This window comes from Vicugna pacos, chromosome 3 (assembly GCF_048564905.1).
Source record: "Vicugna pacos chromosome 3, VicPac4, whole genome shotgun sequence".
In the NCBI taxonomy this organism is placed as follows: Eukaryota; Metazoa; Chordata; class Mammalia; order Artiodactyla; family Camelidae; genus Vicugna; species Vicugna pacos.
The window spans coordinates 31,966,571-31,987,579 of NC_132989.1; the positions used below are offsets into that span (position 1 = coordinate 31,966,571).

The 21,009-nt window shown below is 36.2% G+C and overlaps 1 long non-coding RNA gene across 1 annotated transcript in view; it reads left to right on the forward strand.

Annotated features, from left to right (window-relative positions):
• The first annotated feature begins 1,269 nt into the window (after positions 1 to 1,269).
• Positions 1,270 to 21,009, forward strand: part of LOC140694095 (uncharacterized) — a 49,002-nt gene continuing 29,262 nt past the window's right edge. The window contains exon 1 of the long non-coding RNA XR_012069849.1: positions 1,270 to 1,319. This is a non-coding gene — a long non-coding RNA (uncharacterized lncRNA). The remainder of the gene's footprint in view (positions 1,320 to 21,009) is intronic.

The following is a 21,009-nucleotide window of genomic DNA, read 5'->3' on the forward strand; positions in this document are numbered from 1 at the left end:
CTCTGTCTTATGCCTCTGGTTAAGGTAATAGGAAAGAATGTTGAGAATTTGACATCAGCACCATGTATGCTTCAAATGATACCACTTTCTTGATTTTCAAAAACCAGATAAGTATCAGTCTTTCTTGCCTGTACCGCCAAATTCCATTCCCAATTAAACGCCAAAATTTATCATCTTGTGGTGTACATAGAGAAACTCTATTTAAAATTGGTAAACATCCCTTTATGATCAGAAGGGGTTAATGTGACAGCTTTCTAAATGTCTCACTTAACAGCAGACACTCTGGGGAATTGAGCTTATTAATATAGTTTGTTTTGGTCTAGTTTTTAATGAGACTTATGAACTGCCCCCTAAACATTTTTATTAGCCCATTTGTGTCAGCTGTTGGGGTAAATACCATGGAAAATAAGACATAATCCTGATGACTAGAAATTGTGGCGTCTACTTGAATAGAGATTCTTGAATTTTTTAAACCTTCAATTTATTCCCATGAAAACATTTTGAAGAGGACTCCACCAAAGAAGTGCTAGAGACATCTTGGTGTGATTACAGATGCTTTTATGTTTCTAAGTTTTTTGTTTGTAATTTTGCAGAGAGTATATTTAATTTTTTATTGGTAGAACACTAAACACTTGTTTTTGAAGTGATGAACAAGATCTTACAAAGTGGTCCCCATCATCCACGACGAATGTGTCCCAAGACCCCTAGTGGATGCCTGAAACTGCGGATAGTGCAGAACACTACATAAAGAAGCTAGGTTTTCTCCTATATATACTATGATAAAGTTAAATTTGTAAGTTAGGCACAATACAAGTATATCTAAATTGCCAGCATTGCTATTCTTGTGCTTTGGGGCCATTATTAAGTAAAATAAGGGCCACTGGAACACAAGCACTGCGAAACTGCTACCAGAGAGCTAGTAAATGACTGATGGGCAGGATATGCTAGAGAAAGAGCTAATTCACATCCCCGGCAAGAAGAGGACAGCACAAGATTTCGTATGTCACCCCAAGTGCTGTGCAATTTAAAACGTATGAATTCTTTTATTTCTGGAATTTTCCATTCAATATTTTTGGATCATAGTTGACCACAGGTAACGAAAACTGTGTAAAGCAAAATGGCGGGTAAGGGGGACTACTGTGTGCTTTTTCACAGTAGCATGCTCAGTTTTTAAGTGAATGAATACGTTTTTCAAATTCTTGAACTTTTTTTCCCTTAAAAATAAAGGACATTTATTTCAGGTCAAAAGAATGCCGCAAGTTTCTGCTGGGAGAGGTATCCTGCTAACTTCATCTTCAACATTTGAAAACCACCGACAGGTAAGTAAAGAGCTTAATAAATTCTATGAATGTTAAATGAATGTACTCAATGGGTAAAGAAGGTGAATTTATTTTCTCCCTTTTCTTTTTCTTAATAGAACTGGGATTATTTATTCATTTATTTAATTTTTTATTAAAGTGTAGTCATTTTACAACGTTGTGTCAATTTCTGGTGTACAGCATAATAGTTCAGTCATACACATACATGCATGTATTTGTTTTCATATCCTTTTTTACTACAGGTTACTGTAAGATATTGAATATAGTTCCCTGTGCTATACAGTATAAACTTGTATATCTATTTTATACATAGTAGATAGTATCTGCAAATCTCAAACTCCCAATTTATCCCTTCTCACCCCTTTCCTCCCCTAGTAACTGTAAGTTTGTTTTCTACGTCTATGAGTCTTTTTCTGTTTTGTATATAAGTTCATTTGTGTCTTTTGTTTTTAGATCCCACATATAAGTGATACAATATTTTTCTTTCTCTTTCTGGCTTACTTTACTCAGAATGATGATTTCCAGGTCCATCCATGTTGCAGCAAATGGCGTTTTTAATATTTTTATGTCTGTGTAGTATTCTATTGTGTAAATATGCTACAACTTCTTTATCCAGTCATCTGTCGATGGACATTAAGGTTTTTCCATGTCTTGACTAATGTATATAGTGCTGCTATGAACATTGGGGTGAAGAGTTCCCTCTGGATATATGCCCAGGAGTGGGATTTCTGGATCATATGATAAGTCTATTTTTAGTTTTTTAAGAAGTTTTCATACTGTTTTCCATAATGGCTACACCAAACTACAATCCCACTAACAGTGTAGGAGGGTTCCCTGTTCTCAACCCCTTCTCCAGCTTTTATTATTTGTGGACTTTTTAATGCTGGCCATTCTGACTGGTGTGAGGTGATACCAGTAGTTTTGATTTGCATTTCTCTGATAATTAGCGATATTAAGCATTTTTTCACGTGCCTATTTGCCATTGTATGTCTTCATTGGAGAATTGCTTGTTTAGTATTTTCTCTCTATTCAATTTTAGAACATTTTAGAAATAAACATTATTGGTGTGTAGGATATAAACATGTTTGAGCATCATTATAACTTGAACTTATACACAACTGTTAAAGTCTTCCAGACCATTGTGATTGACTAGATTAAAGAAGGAATGCAAAAAATGTCTGTCTAAGCTGTAGGATGTAAAAATAAGAAAATGTAATGAAAACTGACCTTAAGTTACTAGGTTAGTTACTTAAGCTACTAGGTTGGTTGGCTGGAATGTGAGGGCTAATGAGTCCAGTGTTCCAGCTTTAGGTAGTCCACTCCCTTTCTTTATTTCTTCAGCCAGTGACTGTGTTGCTAAACTAGCCAGACTCCCTCCATAGATGTGCCATGATCTTAAGGAAGCCAGATAACAGGAACACAGTAACATCATGAGAAAACAATTCAAAATACAAACTTTAAAAACAGTGTGTATGTGTGTGTGTGGTGGGGGGGTGCCTTGGCATCAATATTGGGGGCAGAGCCAGGAGAGGGTGGTAGTGTTAGTAAAATTCTCTACTAGTTGAATATATGCCTCTGAGATATTTAGAGTCCCACTGAAGAGACAAGAGAGACACACCACAAATTAAATAAGACATATCTTGTGCTTTTATAAGCCACTCAGTTCCCTTTGTGCCATGTCTTGTAGGTGCAATTGGACAATACTCACGTAAGCTCAAAACATTTACCTACTACTTCCTGCCCAGGGCTTCTCTAATGCCATAGTGAAGGCCAGTGGAAATGCACGGACTTATGCATGTGCAATCAGGAAGTGCAGGCGAGTTATTGCCAGTAGAGCCATCTTTAATCAATGGGGGACAGGATCTTATAAGTAAATATTTCCTTCTTTCATCCCCCAGGTGAATTTTCAGAGATGCATTTCATAAAGCCCATTAGTAGATCCTGGTGAGACTTAGCATCAGTTACATACAATGGTGGCCAATTCAATAGGCATCGTTGGAGTGGCTCTCCCTCCTTCTCTATCCCACTCCCTCGGCCTTTCAATCATGCTCCTTGGGATCACTGCCCATGTACACTATCAATATACAAGCCTGTGTCTTAGCTCTTCTTTTGAGGGACCAATGTCAGACAGCAGGCAAGGAGAAATCCATGTGATGATAGGGCCATAGCCTAAGACAAGTAATTGCAAAGAGAAATCAAGAAATGGATTTCAGAGACTCTATGAAAGAATTGTTAGAACCCAGTAATAAAATAGTAAAGAATGAGAACAGTCAGCTTATAGAGCAAGTTGATGTGTTCTACTCTAGATGGGGCCAGAACATAATGGTAATACCCAGCCGGCAGTTGGCACTAAGATTTAGGAATCATTTTGACTGTTGAGATCCTGAGAATGAATGAGTCTCTAAAAGAAGACTTTGTGAAGAGATGACCAGTGGGCTATAGACTGAATTTCAGATAATGATCAGATTTCAGGAGTCAAGAGGAAAAAGAAAAACTAATAGAAAATAGGAACTCAGGAAAATAGGAGTTTAGGGCTATGTGTAATGGTGGGAGAGAACATATAGTTCAATTCTACCATCAGATCAGAGACCAGACTGAAATAGGTAACACAGAATGAAGAGATCGAGACAGTAATGTAGATAGCTTATTGTACAGATGATGAAGGTGGAGACAATTCACCCTTGAAATGCAACAAGCTTGCTATGGGTGAATTGAAAGAGAGAAGTTAGAAGCTTGTAGATTCAAGTAACTTTTTTCAGAATTTAATAAATGGAAAAAAGGTAATGGGGAGAACTTCCATATTAAAAAAAACCAACAAAACCCTGAGCTTATTTTATTTCTAAATAAACTTTATTGAAATTAATCATTAAGTACATAAAAAATCTGGGACTTACATTGCTCTCACACTTTAATGCCTTTTTATTCTTAAGAACACTCGTTTGAAAAAAAATGAATACTCATAAGCACTTCCTCTACAATGTTGGTCTACAGGATGGCATTATTGAAAAGTACCTCTCTTCCAGAAAATATTGGAAGAATTCCACTTGAATAAATATTGCATAACTCAGTGCCTACTTTTACATACCCATATTTGTGTTAAGCTAATCCTAGTTTCCAAAAAAAGGATTTTGTACTGTTGAATAGCATTTCTGAAATACTGCCAACCCCATCTTGTGATTGAGGTTCTTTGGTATAAAAAAGGTTAGAAAGGGTGAGATGCCATGCAGGTATTTAGAGAGAATTTCATTTTGATGTTTTATATTTGAATGAATCATGGTTTAGTTAATCTGTTTCTGCAAAAATGTTTTCAGTATACAATCTGATCATTTTCTACTTTTTCATTACATTTTTTTCTTTTTGGTCCTTTTCAACCATCTCCTTCAAATATAAATGACAGTTTATCACTGTGTGCTTAGATTTTAGCATACTTCGTCCCTCCAGGGTATGCTTGTTATCTGTTGGATTTATACTTTGGATTAAATAGTTACTGTATGAGTGAGATTAGAGACAGTGGCTAGTTGCCCACAGAGAATGAGCGAGCCTTACAAACCACATACTGTTTATACAATTAGTTTTTATAAACCTGTTGTTTATCTGCACAATATAACTATGACAATCAAACTATAATGCACTTGCAGGAGGTTTTTTTTTTCCTTGTTTCACATTCTCACGACCATCATATGATCTGATTTCACTTGATATTAAGCAAATGCCAAGATCTCTCTCTTTTTAAACCTTTACAGCTTTTAGTTTTACTGAACTTGTGGACTGACAAACATTCCACATATTTTAATTTTGCTTTTGATGTTAAACTTTCTTTGTTCTTAATGTACAAGAAATGCAAGTTCCTTACTGATAGTGAGATTTTTTGAAAAGGAGGGGAAATTAAAGTTTTGCAATTCCACTGTTCAGAGAGTGCTACAACTGACATTGTAGTTTATGCAATGCCACAATTTCCGATATGCCAATATATGAATAATTAAAAACAAAATGTTGATTATATAGGACAGAATCTCAGATTTACTTTTTTCATTAGCATGTATCATAAACTTATCATCTTATACTAATATTACCCTACAACATGGTTTATATTGGGTACATTATAGAGGTAGTAATCCATTTCTGTTAAATGTTTAAATGCTCTGTTAAATGTTTTAAATGCGCTGATCAATAGCTGTATAGTTAAATCTTTCCTTATTTCCTTAATTAATCCTTAGACTATATCACTATACTATTTCTGTATTTGAACTCTTTTTTTAATAAACAAAACCCTGCCTGAGTTTAACAAAAAAGAGGAATATATTAGAAGAATACAGGGCTAACTTAAGGACGAGAATGGAGCTAGAAACATTCTCTCGACTCCTGTGTATACTCATTTCTGCACTTCTGATTCATTACCTCCTCTCAGCCACCAGTCTTCCTTTGCTTCATTCTGCATGGATAAAAACATGGCCAAAGACAGCAACCAAGTTTATGTCACAGATTGAGCCACCTTGAGAAAGATGAAATCAATCCCAGTCTTCTCGCATCTCCCCACCCCGTTCACCATTCCAGATTTCCAGGATTAGCAGATGTTTACCTTGACACAATCAACTTGGGCCAAAGGGTGTTGTCTGATGAACATGGTTGCCAGGAGTCACCCTATAGCTATGTAAATGGTAGGGAAGAAAAGAGGGACTGGGGAGATAATCTGTAAATGCCATCACATTCTCATCACTCAGCGCACTCATCTTTATTTGGAGATATTCATTATACTAAATTGGCACTGTTAAACCAGCAGAAGAAAGGAAATTCTTTTTTCTTTCTTTAATAGGAATGGCTTTTTCTAAGACTGGGTTCATTTTATCTGACAGTGGACAGCAACACCTTCACGTGTTTTTGAGCTATACATCTACAAAAGAGAATCCTCTACACTCTAGTTTGAGGGAATGGAAAATTACCTATTGTCAAAAATCATGATAAGAATAAGAAAATTCTGTAGTGGAAAAAAATCTTAACATTTGTTAACTCTTCTCTTCTAGACTTCAATGTAAAATCATGTTTCTTACATAATAAATTTTATGGTTATTATAAGAAGAGTACATCTAGTATTGAAGAATAGAACATTAATATTTATAGAGAAAAACCATGACCAACTTAAAATAACTAAATTTTCTACGGACTTTCATTATATAATTAGAAAAACGATTCCACAGGAGAGTAAAATCTTCCCGTCAATCAGGTTAAAATCTTTTGGAGAGAAAGGAATTAATAGGATAGAAGGCTAGGTCTTATACAATTTCACCAGTTCTGTTTTCCAGAAAAGCCTCTAATGTTACATAAATCTGAGATCTCTACATTTGTGTTAGTTCTCTTATTCTCTACTTTATCTATTGCTATGTAACAAATTACCCTGAAATTTAGTAGCTTAAAACAACAAACCTTTATTATCCCACACAGTTTCTGACAGGAATCCAGGAGGAGCTTAACTGGGTGGTTCTGGCTCGGGTCACTCATGAAGTCGCAGTTAAGCTGTCAGCTGGGGCTGCAGTTATCTGAAGACTTGACTTAACTGGGACACCTGCTTCTAAGCTCACTTGGTGGCCATTAGCAGGAGGCTCGTTTCCTCACTACCTGGGCCTCTCCTAGGGCTGCTCGTGACACGGCAGCTCGTTTCCCCCAGAGCAAATTATCTGAGAGAGAGAGTTGGTTGGGAAGGGGACATGGAAGCTAACTGTCTTTTATGACAGCCTTGGAAGTGACAAGCTACCACTTCTGCCATATGCTATCGTCGTAGAACAACTGTAACATAACGTGGGAGGGGATTGATTATATGAATATCAGGAAGTGGGAGTCATTAGGGTCTCTTCTAGGCTGGCTACCACGTATACCATTCTCAGAGCTTAAAAACTGCCTTAATAACTTGATTTATATTTACATCTCTAGAACTCTGATTCCCTTCTATTTTTTTATTGGTACTTGCAATAATGCTACAAATCAATTGTAATTTTACAGTTTGTCTGTAGAGTCTTTCTTCAAATATCCCTAAAACTTAGGGCTTAGGTTTTTCTTACATTTTAATCAATGATATAAATTCTAAACTATACATGTTACGCTTATTTTAAAAAGTAAGTTGATTAAATTACTCTGTTTAGGCTATCATTCATGTATTGATTCATTCAACAAATAATTATTGAGTTCAGGGCATTGTGTTCTCTTTACTATTCCAAGGTGTTATCCTGTATTCTAGCCTTCTCTCTTAAAACAATTTTATTGACATGTGTTTCACAGATCATCCAATTCACTCATTGAAAGTATAAAGTCCCCCATTTTCAATCTATATTTTTCAAGACAAATGGCCTGACAATTTATAAATTGATCGAATATTTTTGGCCACCCTATACATACTTAAATAAAGAGGCCCACCTTTAAGACTATGGACACATGTTCTACCAGAGCAAACTAGAGGAACAGATGTCTTATTTATTCTTCCCGTGACTGCTCTGCAGAACTCTGGAAACCATGAAGGGGTGTTAACTGTATAGCAAACAGGACCAAACAAGTAACTTCAGTGGCCTTTCAACAGGTTTTACTAGGATAAGTTCTCCAACCACAGCCCTATGATTTCCCCTGAAGAACAGATAAACAAACCAAGTCCCAAATGACTCTATAAGACTATGTGTACCGAATTATCGGTACACACCCACATGCTGCTACTCCAAATAATCTGATCATTAATGAATGGCAATTATGTCTTAACTAATGATATTCCAAAAAATAAAAGATGTTTTCACATGTTCTTCAAAAACTGTCATATAAGCATAAAAAAGTATGTGTTGATCTTAACTGAAATGTGGTGTATAATCTTTTATTTTCCTCCTTTGGAATAATTTTACACTAGTTAGAAAAAATTATACAACTAGTACATGCACATTGCTGAAAAAACAAAAAATACACAACAGCAAAAGTGAAAGAGAATTTATAAGCATTCTTAATCCTGTTATCCAGAGATAGCCTGTGCTAGTTTTGGTGTGTAACCTTCCAAAAAACAGATTTGGCGAGGAGTATATATTTCTATGAATTGTAACTGGTATATTGCAAACTTTGACAATTTGCAATTAAAAACTGGACTTTCATTTGTATCTAATACTCAGATCATTCCTAACTGTTACATAGTCGGCCTGCTCTGATCTCCAGGAGGTATCCACCTTCCTGCTGTGGCTCCCCTGGGTCCACGTCCACTGACTATAATGGTCCTGAAGGAGACTTGCCGTCACCATTGCCAATGGTGCCCTTGCCTGTGTGAAGGCACCTTCCATCTCACAGTGCTTAGAAGGCTGCCCACTATCTCATGGCCTCAAAGCAGCATTGACATGTACCATGACTCTAGAGAAAATAGCTCTTTCAACTTCTCAGAACTCAGATCCAAATTTCCTATCAGCAAGACTGAAATGAGTACACACATTTATCCATAAGAACAAGAGACATTTTTAGGACAGTGAGATCCCAAGCCAAACATATAAAACAAAACAGTTCTCTTAAAAAGAATAATACTTGCACACAGTAAGCACCATATGCATATAAGCTAAGAACACTTTGCTTACCCATATAGGCAGCCTCCTATGTGAACCTCTGCGTACTCAAATATTCTTTGAGGGGCTCACCATCTGAAACACCTTCTATTCGGATGAGAGATCATCTTAATACTTGCATAAATGGCCTATTCAGGATTATTAGATCAAAGAAACAATCTGCCCTAAAAGTGGATTCAATACTGCAAAACAAACAAATCATAAAAACCAGCTCACCCCATTGATGGTCTTGTAAGGTTTTCATCTCCATCCAGGTTTCTGTTGGCCAGGTTTCAGTAAAGGATTGAGTTCAAGGTCCTTGTTCCTTGATTAGCAATCTCAGCTCCTATATCAATTCCTCTAACTATGGATGTGGATTGCAAAGGGGGACTTCATTTTCATGCTTCAGACACATGTATACTTGTAAGTTGTTGCAGTGAGAATATATTTGTACATTAGTTACATAATTTAGGGGGAATAAATCTGCTGGTTTCACTACCAACAAAATAAAAGTAGAAACCTAGCCACAAACATTGAGGCATCCATAGCAGAGCTCATGGTACATCTATTTCTAGTGCACTGTTATGTAACCGGGCGGCAGCATGGTCCAGTGGAAAGACTAGCTCAGAAGTCAGTGTGCCTGGCTCTGTAACAACTGTGCAATCCTCCAGCATGTCATTAAGTCCCCCAGTTTCCTTATCCATCCCATGTTATGTGGCATGCTGAGGCCTCTTGGAACTCCACTATTTAGAGTGTGTATGACACTCACTTGAATGCTCTGCTTGTAAGAAATGTCCCATTGTTTTCTTTCTCCAAATAAAATTTAATCTTTTGTTCTCTCTTACTATTTTGAGGGAAAATTCAATGTCACTCTTTTTTTTAGATTTCCTTCCCCTTCTGTAGGATTCTGTCAGAGTCCCAGGGACATTGTGCTATTCACACACTTTGGAGTAAACCTGCTGATCTTTGATGTTAAGCACCGTGAACACGTTCCTTGTCCAGTTCTGCAAGTACGTGAGTTGAGATAGCTCAGCTTCTTTCAACCTTGGTTTGGCCATGGAGATCTTTTAATAAGACTTCAAGGTACTACTCTTAAAATACATAACTCTCTCTCCTATACTGGTCATTTGTCTGTTCGCTTTCAGCTCTGCTCCTGCTGCTCTTCTTTGCTCTTTTGATATTCTAGAGAGCTGAAAGTCAGCAAGTTACATTTCCCAGGGTCCCTCGCCAGCAGGCTTCTGACTGCGGTTGTTAATGGGAGGCACTGATGGGATACTGGAAGTCAGGAAGTGAGGAAAAGTGATCCACCTATGGCTTCCCGTTTCTGACATCATCTCAGGCAGCAGTGATGGTATTTACTGCAGTGACAGTGTTGCCAGGGTTCCCTGGTTGGGGCAGCACCTCAGCAGAAGATCCAGAGCTGACTGCAGTGTTGTCTCTGTGGGCACAGTGGCAGGTACAGGCTTGTGAAGCCCAGCCCAGAAGCATTGGCAGTGTCTGTTCTTTGGGTATCATCCTTGCTTTTCATCCTCCACCTTCCTTCTTCCCTATTTTTTCTCTTACTACTTTGATAACCAATGCCTTGGATTAAATTTCCTCTAATTGCAATATTTAACTTGGCTTTGGTTTTCCTGACTAGACACTGATTAACAGACTCCATGTTTCCCTACCCAGTATTCTTGAGCCACAGTGTCACAAGATCTGGTTACCTCTTGCAGAACTCTGTGTAAGAATAAGATGCTGTCCCTGCTATTCTCAGATCCCATAAACCCCTGGTTGCTTAAATTTTGGGGGGTTATAAATGACAGAAATTCAATGGAGAAAACTTGAGATAAACTGGAAAATTTATTATAAGACTAAAAGCTTGAACCATGGAACCTTAGTGCTGGGATGTGGCTAGGCCTCCAGAACCATGGACGGAAGCACTGTAGGTAACTGTATCAGTTAGCTAATGCTGCATAATAACAACCCAAGACTTAGCAGCTTATAATAACAATTGTTTATTATTTTCCACAAGTCTGTGGGTTGGTTGGGTAGCTCTCTTCATTTGAGTTGGGCTTATGTGATCTCAGCTGGGTTTCTTCATGTCTCTTTAGTCAGCTTGTGCCTTACTTAGGGACTGGCTTCTTAATTTTCTTTCTTTCTTTCTTTCTTTTTTGTGTGGGGTGGGGTGGGGGAGGAGGTAATTAGGCTTATTTATTTATTTATTTTTAATGGAAGTACTGGGGATTAAACCCAGGACATCATGCATGCTAAGCACATGTTCTACCACTGAGCTATACCCTCCCCTGGAAGTGGCTTCTTAGAATGGCCTTGGATGGGCACATTACCTATGTTCCTTATCCTTCCAGCAAGCGAGCCAAGCATGTTCTCAGGAAGTGGATGGATCAAAGAGAAAAAGTATAAGCATGCAAAGCTTCTTGTAATCTAGGCCTGAAACTGGCACTCTGTTACTTTTATCAAGTCATAAGGCCAGCTCAGATTCAAAAGATGAGATACCAGGCTCTGCCTCTTGATGGGAAGAGCTGTAAAGTCATATTGTGAAGGGAGTGGCATACACGAAGGGGAGTGAAGAACTGGAGTCAGTTTTGCAATCTACCCACTCTAGAAAACCCAGGAAGCCACTGCTGCTTTTCTGTCAAGGTTTGATTTATTTTTCATTTGCACAACAGTTTTTTTTTTTTCTCTCTCTCCCTTACCTGGTTCATGTGGTAGAAAATGGTCTTTGCTACTGGCTTCCTTGTTTTACACGTTCACTATTCAAGAAGATTACCAGGTAAAATTGGAACCTCAGTCAACTCTGCATATCCTGGAATAGGTCTCAGTGGCTCATCTTGAGTCAGTTGTCCACCCGTGGATCAGTAAGTTGTGGTCTAGAAGACAGGGTCAAACTGCTGCCCCCATTGTAGCCATATGGGTGGAAGGAGAGTAGACAGTAGTTATCAGAGAAGGAAGCAGCAACCCAAATGTTATCCAAATGAGCCACAAAACTTTTAAACAGTTCCAAAATGTCTTCAATTTTATTTTTAAGAGAAATGTTTTTGTTTGTTTGTTTGTTTTACCAAATCTGTTTTCTTTAGGGGGGTGTAAATTAGGTTTATTTATTTACTTACTTACTTACTAACTTACTTTAATGGAGGTACTAGGGATTAAACCCAGGACCTTGTACATGCTAAGCACACACTCTGCCACTGAACTATACTCTCCCCCTACCAAGAGAAATACCTTTCTGAAACTGTGACTTAGGTCATGAACAAAGGAGGAAGATGGATCAATCTGGAGAGCAGGAGCGTGGATTCTAGAGTAAGACTGCTTAAGTAGGTATCTCCCATCTGCCACATCCTAGATGTGTGACCTTGGGCGAATTCTTGACCTCCTTGTGGTCCAGTCACCTTACTAATTAGACTGGATTCCTACCTTAGAGATTGTTGTAAGAATTTCATTAGAGAATGCTTACTATACATATAACAGTGTCTATGCATAGTAAATATTTGATAGTGCTGGCTATTGATACTCATTACCACTAAAGAAAAAGTTTTGAACACTGGGCGTAAAATTCAGCAGTACAACACTTGTTATTTCTGTTCACCCTCACTGTCAGATATATTTGCTTAGGTGCTGCTAGAGATCCCTAGTTTGAAATTGAATTAAACTTATCATAGGACATCCCACTGGAAATCCCAGATTTCTGTTTACCATTCTGAGGATTAGTCATCTTTTCAAGGCCTTCCTTCACGTTTTTGGGTATGCCTATCAAGGATACAAAGAGTTAAGCCAAAAGTGTACAAAGGCCAGGAATGTCAAAATGCCAGTGATGAAACCGTGAACCCATCAGAAGGTGACTCTGCTTGAAGCTGTAGTAAGTTAGAAAAACATGTAATTTTGAAGAAAAAAAAAATCATCCTGATCTAATTTTCCCCCAATAAAGCCCAGGAACTGGGAAGTGTTAGTGATTGTAAACCCAAGAATCCTGGTCAAAAAGGAAAAGAAACATTTACATATTAAAAGACTTAATACAGATAATTTAAATCATACTCTGTAGAATGCAAGTAGATAGGAATTTAGAGGACACCAAATCAGGACCTTATTTTAGTAAAAATAGGAAGATCTCTTTTTTTTTTTTTGCTTTTAATTTGTATTTATTTTTCTTTTAATTTTTAGTGTAATATAATTTTTTAAAGGTCAGATTGCATTCAGTGAACTCAGTTTAAAAGTATGTGCAAAATGTTATGAAGATGTATTAAAATAGCTTCTTCTGTTTTATTTACCACACCTACATTCTTCGTGCATAGTCACATAGGAAGCCGCTAAGACTGAAAGCAGGCAATTCCTTTATAATCTTATCAAAAATAGAAGCCAATAGTTGTAATGACTCACTTGTTTCCTTCTGTTTTCAATCCTTATCTTGGGACCACAGATTGCATTACAGTTGATAAGTAATTGTACATCTTTTGTGAAGCACCTTGAAGTGTTCTGTCATGACAATAACCTGGCTACGTTTTAGAATTCCCAAACAAAGCTAAATTTTATGACTGAATCCTGTCCCTTTAATATAACACTTCATACTATTTTGAGAACCTTCAGCAAGTCACTAGAAAAAAAGGTCAGAGCCAAACCCTTAACAAATAAAGTACATCAATTTATACAAGCGATTTCTTTGGAGTGAAATCTATTTCTGTAATTATTTTCTTCACTTCTAAAATGTACAATAAGCATGTCTCATTGTAAATTCTAGGTAACATCATGTTTAGAGATTTTTTTTCTTCTATATGGTCCTTGATTCCAATTTATGTTTTCTCTGCATGAAGTACATTTGAGTAGTTTGAAAACTATGAATAATGTTAGTTTGGCTGAGGGTCCAACTAAGATTAAAGAAATTCCTATGGCACATCCTAGGCACAACTAATTTGATTCTTAATACAAAGTTAACATGTGGGTGTGGTGTATAGAAGAGACTGTTAGTTGTTCCCTTAAATCCATTTTCCACTTATTCTCTGTTAATAAAGTCCCTGGTATTCATCTGGGCACATGGCTGCCCCACATCAAGGCCACATTTCTTACCCTCCCTTGTAGCAGGGTAAGGCCAAGGAATTCAGTTCTAGACAATGGGATCTAAGTAGTAGTTAGGTATGACTACCTATGGACTTGCACGTGAGAGAGAAATACACCACTATTACCCCACATGCCACCACCCACCTGCTCTCACTGTATAAAGGAATGATGGGAGATGACAGTAAAGTGAGTTCTTTGTCATTAGGTACAAAGGACCCTGAGAAGAAACTAACCTCTGTCTGTAATCAGGGTAACAGTCCTGAGTCTTCACAAGCATATCCAATTTCAATAGAAATGATATATGTGAAAGCCACTCTTAACAATACAAAACATTTGTAAGCTGGTAATTACTTTTCTAATGGAGACTCTCACATATTATAGCCATCACTAAGGTTCTACCTCTGTTAAAGGTTGGAAAATGAGAATTAGACTCAAATCACTGAAAGAGAGATTTGTGCCATAAGAAAAACTTAAGGAAGAATTTAAAGATACTAAAGATGATAAAAAGTGAAAAAAAAATCTAAATAAAAGATCTTAATACTGGTTATATCTGAAATAGGATTAATAGCGGCATTTTGTTCTCTAGTTTTTCCAAGTCCTTCTGCTATAGGCTTACATGAATCCCCTAAACATTGCATCTACTTAAAATTATAGAAGCCCTTTTCTGAGAAAAAGTATAGTAACCTTTATTCTTATTCTAATAGGCATTACTTGAAAGAACTACATTTGACTGCAGACATAATTCTTAGGGAGACTGAAAAAAATTAGCTTACATTTTAATTTTTGTCATGGAAACCTTAGATAGTCAGGTAAATATATATTTAGTCATATCAAAGCATCCAGTTAAACTATAATTTCTTAGCCATTTTACAGGTCATAAATAGGACAAAGATGTCCTCATTACATATTGTAAGTATTTTGTTAGGAGCATCAGGTTAGATTGGCTGTAATTACAGTTTCCTTTATCGAATTTAGAAGGATATCAACCATAATACACCAGTCATTTTATTTATTTATTCTATCAGTCATTTTAATCAAGTCTGAAAACAAGGGCAAACATCACTGTATTTAGTAGTCATATGTGGCCTGGGGACAAATATACCTAAACGATTCTTAATTCTCTGGGACAGGAGAAAGAATCAAATGTGGAAAAAAAAAATCTGTAGTTCCTTACAGTGGTCTATGCACATTCTTTGCTGTTGGTCATCTCCTTTCCCTAAAAAAAAAAAAATTAATTGATGAATAATTGATTAATTTATGCTCTTTCTATTACTCCTATAGTAACAGCAAAACTGACCCTAATTTTTCTCTTGTAGCTTGGAAAAGTGTTCCACAATAGCCACATTTCTTTAAATATTACTTATATCTGGGCAGCCAAATCCGGAGTTTTTTTCCTAAGTTTTACAAATACATTGTCAAGATGGAGACTCTACCAGTAGTGTATGTTTCCTCTTTTCTTCCTTCTAATTTTGATTATAGTTCACTTGTACTGAACCTTGGCCAGGATAAAACATAACATTATCAGTGAAGCATTAGGATATTTATTTATTTTTTAAAATTATTTTCCTGGTAAAATGTGATGCAATGAAAAGGAAGGTAGACCAGGAATTAGAAGAACTAGATTCACTTTCTGCCTCTGATGTCGATTTGCAGTGTGAACTTGGGTGTCCAGGCTGTTAGTGGGCATCATTGTCTCACCTCTTCTATCGAGGGAATTAGACTAAAAGATCTCTAAAATTTTTCTCCAAATTACAATATGCTAAAGTCATAATTTGAACAAACATTTTAAAATGCCTGTTTACTTACTTGGTATACTCAACTTATGTAAATTTTCCTGGTTTTTGCTTTTAAAACTGTAAACCCTAGAAATTATAGCACTTGTGGAACAATTTTAGTGGGAATTTTAAGTAGATCTTTACTGATGTTTAAAAAAATTCTGACTATATTTTCTTTCTGAAATGACTGGATTGTATATGATCATTTTTATAGTTCTATACTTCATAAGAATTTAAATATAGAACCTCTACTTATAACCTAAAGTTACACCTGGAGTAAATTAAATAATGAATAAGTCTGCAAATTTATTACTAAAATTATATTTTTGTTTTGTTTTGAGTTTTTTCAAGCTTTAAATGTATATTTTCTAAATTAATGCTTAAACTTTTGGGGAAGACATTTGGAATTATAAGAATCTTTATTCAGATTATCAGAAACCATAGACATAAAGCAATTCCAAGGATGAACCAGATTTTATTGTAACTCAAAGTTTGCACATTAGCCATTCCCATAGCCCTGAGTGTTATTTTTCTCACCCAGAACCCATTAATTTATATTCTCAGAAAAGGGAACCCTACTACACTGTTAGTGGGGTGCAGCCATTGTGGAAAACAGTATGAAAATTCCTCAAAAGACTAAAAATAGACTTACCATATGGCCCAGCAATCCCACTCTTGGGCATATATCCAGAGGGAACCTTAATTCAAAAAGACAACAGCACCCCCAATGTTCATAGCAGCACTATTTACAATAGCCAAGACATGGAAACAATGTAAACGTCCATAGTCAGATGACTGGATAAATAAGTTGTGAAATATTTATACAATGGAATACTACTCAGCCATAAAAAATGATAAAATAATGCCATTTGCAGCACATGAATGGCCCTGGAGAATGTCATTCTAACAGAAGTAAGCCAGAAAGAGAAAGAAAAATACCATATGATATCACTCATATGTGGAATCTAAGGGAAAAAAAGACGAATGAACTTATATATAGAACAGAGACAGACTCACAGACATAGAATACAGACTTGTGGTTGCCAGTGGGGAGAGGGATGGGAAGGGATAAACTGGGAGTTCAAGATTTGTAGATACTGACCGGTATATATAAAATAGATAAGCAAGTGTATACTGTATAGCACAGGGAAATATATTCAATATCTTGTAGTAGCTAATGGTGAAAAAGAATATGAAAATGAATATATGTGTTTCCATGTATGACTGAAGCATTGTGCTGTACACCAGAAATTGACACAATATTGTAAACTGACTACCTCAATTAAAAAATTTTTTTAATATTTTCAGAAGCCACTCCTCTTCCTGTCCCCACTATGAAGTCTCTTCTTGCCCTTACCTTCCCCAGCCACCTCCCCAGCCACCATACTATGTACTATTGATTACTGGTGCAGTTCACTTTGGCCTTTTCTCTACCAGCTGTCCACCAGGCACTGAGACAGCTCAAGGGAATGTAAAATCCCAGAGCTCATGGATTCAATGCAGTCTGTCTATCCTCGACACCTTTTTTCTCTTGGTTGGTTTTAGCCACAGAGCATTCACCCTTTGTCTTTGGAAGGTGTTGATCTTTGTTTATGTTGTATAATAAATGTAGCTAACACCTGCAGTTTCAAATTATTACATGTTTTACACAAATGAAAACATCAGTTCATATGGATTCCTCCTTGACTTTCAAATAAGAGTAGTTACCTAAAAGCTGACTTAAATCAGAATTATGCATTAGAAAACTTACAACTCATTGAATTTACCTCAGGACTTTCATTGTCACTTTTAAAAATTCTCAGCTCATCTATATTGACTTTACAATTTTCTGTAGAGAAAATGCCAAATAATTTGAAAGAGATAGTAGTTTCATCAGCTGCAGCATGAATACAAATGAGGAAAGAAAGAACTGAAATTTAAGAAGCACCTGGTGCTTCAGACTGACTGAACAGCTGAACAGCTGTTTTCACTTTTCTGAGGAGAATCATCAGAATGTAGGATCACAGTGTGTAGTTAGCTGACTGATAAGGACATCAGAGAGGTAAACTTTAAGCAACCGAAGACTGTAGAAGGTTAAAAATCAAGGGCATACTGAGTCATCTTAGCTTGAAATTATAAGTTGGGCAATGATAAATACTCTAGAATAAACTAAAATCTTTGTACTGTGGAGAAATGAAGACAAGAAAGGAAAGTTAGGTAAGCAGAAAACCCAAATGTGTAGACAAAACATTATTCAAAATCATGCTTTTCTGAACCAACACTGACTAGCAGTTTTTGTTTATATAATTCCCAGACATACTTGAAAAGTGTATAATTTCCATTGGTAAATATCATATTTTGTGTAGGACATTCATTCATAGTTAGAAACATTGTCATGATGTAATCATCTCTCCTTGGAGAGGAGGCTGTAGAGAAGTCAAGTTTTGGGGAGCTTTTCTTAAAAAACATTGCTATTCAACATAGTCTTGGAAGTCCTAGCCACAGCAGTCTCTCAAGAGAAAGAAATAAAAGGGATCCGAATTGGAAAAGAAGAGGTAAAAGTGTCATTATATGCTGATGACATGTTACTATATATAGAAAACCCTAAAAGGTCCACACAAAAGCTACTAGAGCTGATTGAAGAATTCAGCAAGGTAGCAGGTTACAAAATTAACATTCAAAAATCAGTTGCATTTCTTTACACTAACGATAAATCAACAGAAAAAGAAAGTAAAGAAACAATCCCCTTTAAAATAGCACCCAAGGTAATAAAATATCTGGGAATAAATCTAACCAAGGAGGTGAAAGAATTATACACAGAAAACTATAAACCATTGATGAAGGAAATTAAAGAAGACTTTAAAAAATGGAAAGATATCCCATGCTCTTGGATTGGAAGAATCAATATTGTTAAAATGGTCACACTGCCCAAGGCAATCTACAGATTTGAAGCAATCCTTGTCAAATTACCTGGGACATATTTCACAGAACTAGAACAAATCATAATAAAATTTATATGGAACCATCAAAGACCTAGAATTGCCAAAGCATTACTGAACAGAAAGAAACAGGCTGGAGGAATAACTCTCCCAGACTTCAGACAATACTATAGAGCTACAGTCATCAAGACAGCATGGTATTGGTACAAAAACAGACATATAGACCAATGGAACAGAATAGAGAGCCCAGAAATGAACCCACAAACTTTCGGTCAACTCATCTTCGACAAAGGAGGCAAGAATATACAATGGAATAAAGACAGTCTCTTCAGCAAATGGTGTTGGGAAAACTGGACAGCAGCATGTAAAACAATGAAGCTAGAACACTCCGTTACACCATACACAAAAATCAACTCAAAATGGATCAAAGACTTAAACATAAGACAAGATACAATAAACCTCCTAGAAGAAAACATAGGCAAAACATTATCTGACATACATCTCAAAAATGTTCTCCTAGAACAGTCTACTCAAGCAATAGAAATAAAAGCAAGAATAAACAAATGGAACCTAATGAAACTTACAAGCTTCTGCATAGCAAAGGAAATCATAAGTAAGACAAAATGACAACCTATGGAATGGGAGAAAATTTTTGCAAATGAAACCGACAAAGGCTTGATCTCCAGAATATATAAGCAGCTCATATGACTTAATAAGAAAAAAACAAACAACCCAATCCAAAAATGGGCAGAAGACCTAAACAAGCAATTCTCCAAGGAAGAAATACAAATGATCAATAGGCACATAAAAAAATGCTCAATATCACTAATTATCAGAGAAATGCAAATCAAAACTACAATGAGGTACCACCTCACACCAGTCAGAATGGCCATCATTCAGAAGTCCACAAATGACAAATGCTGGAGCGGCTGTGGAGAAAGGGGAACCCTCCTACACTGCTGGTAGGAATGCAGTTTGGTGCAGCCACTATGGAAAACAGTATGGAGATTCCTCAAAAGACTAAGAATAGCCTTACTGTATGACCCAGGGATCCCGCTCCTGGGCATCTATCCAGAAGGAACCCAACTTCAGGATGACACCTGCACCCCAATGTTCATAGCAGCACTATTTACAATAGCCAAGACATGGAAACAGCCTAAATGTCCATCAACAGATGACAGAATAAAGAAGAGGTGGTATATTTATATAGTGGAATACTATTCAGCCATAAAAACTGACAACATAACGCCATTTGCAGCAACATGGATGCTCCTAGAGAATGTCATTCTAAGTGAAGTAAGCCAGAAAGAGAAAGAAAAATACCATATGAGATCGCTTATATGTGGAATCTAAAAAAAAAAACATGAACAAAGCATAAATACAAAACAGAAATAGACTCATAGACATAGAATACAAACTTGTGGTTGCCAAGGGGGCAGAGGGTGGGAAGGGATAGACTGGGATTTCAAAATTGTAGAATAAATAAACAAGATTATACTGTATAGCACAGGGAAAAAATACAAGATCTTATGGTAGCTCACAGAGAAAAAAATGTGACAATGAATATATATATGTTCATGTATAACTAAAAAATTGTGCTCTACAATGGAATTTGACACAACATTGTAAAATGATTATAAATCAATAAAAAAATGTTAAAAAAATTGCTGAGTCCATCCAAAAGAAAAGAATCTAAAATATTGAAAAAGGTATAGTGTTAACCTGCTCATTCCTAGACTTGCTTTTAAGCTGCATGATCACCCTTTGTTTGCAAATGCATCAAATTTAATTTTAAGTCAGATAGATTTTTGCTACAGTACTGCTGTGTTCTGCTAGTGAATGCAAATTACTTAATAACTTACCACCAAATTCTTTAACCAATTCATTATCTGGGATTAAAGTGCTAACCATTCATTCTTTTGCTAAGTGGGTTTTCTTCAATTTAACTGAGAAATTTTACAGACAACAGAGAAGGTTTTCCTAGCTTTATAAGTGCATCAGTGTGTCTGTATTAAAATCCCATGCTTCTATTGAATTATTCATGCTACTGTCGTCCAATTAAGAATTCTGTCTTCATTTTGTTAGAGCATATTTTTGTTTTTATGTCACATGAAAATGGGTAAAAATGCATTTACTTGACAAATAAATGATTTTATCTGTAAAGTCCTTTGTAACACACAAGTTCTACAATAAAACATTAGTATTTTCTAAAAAAAATTAACAGCTGAGAATCACTCTATTAGTCACATATTAAATGACATTATTTGCACCTACATCCAAATTTTTTCTTTAAAACATCCTTTAAAATTGTTTAACAGAGTACAAGACTTCCTTGGGGATAACAAAATTTTGAATTATTTTCTGCTTTGAGAGCTTAAATACTAGTTGGAATCCC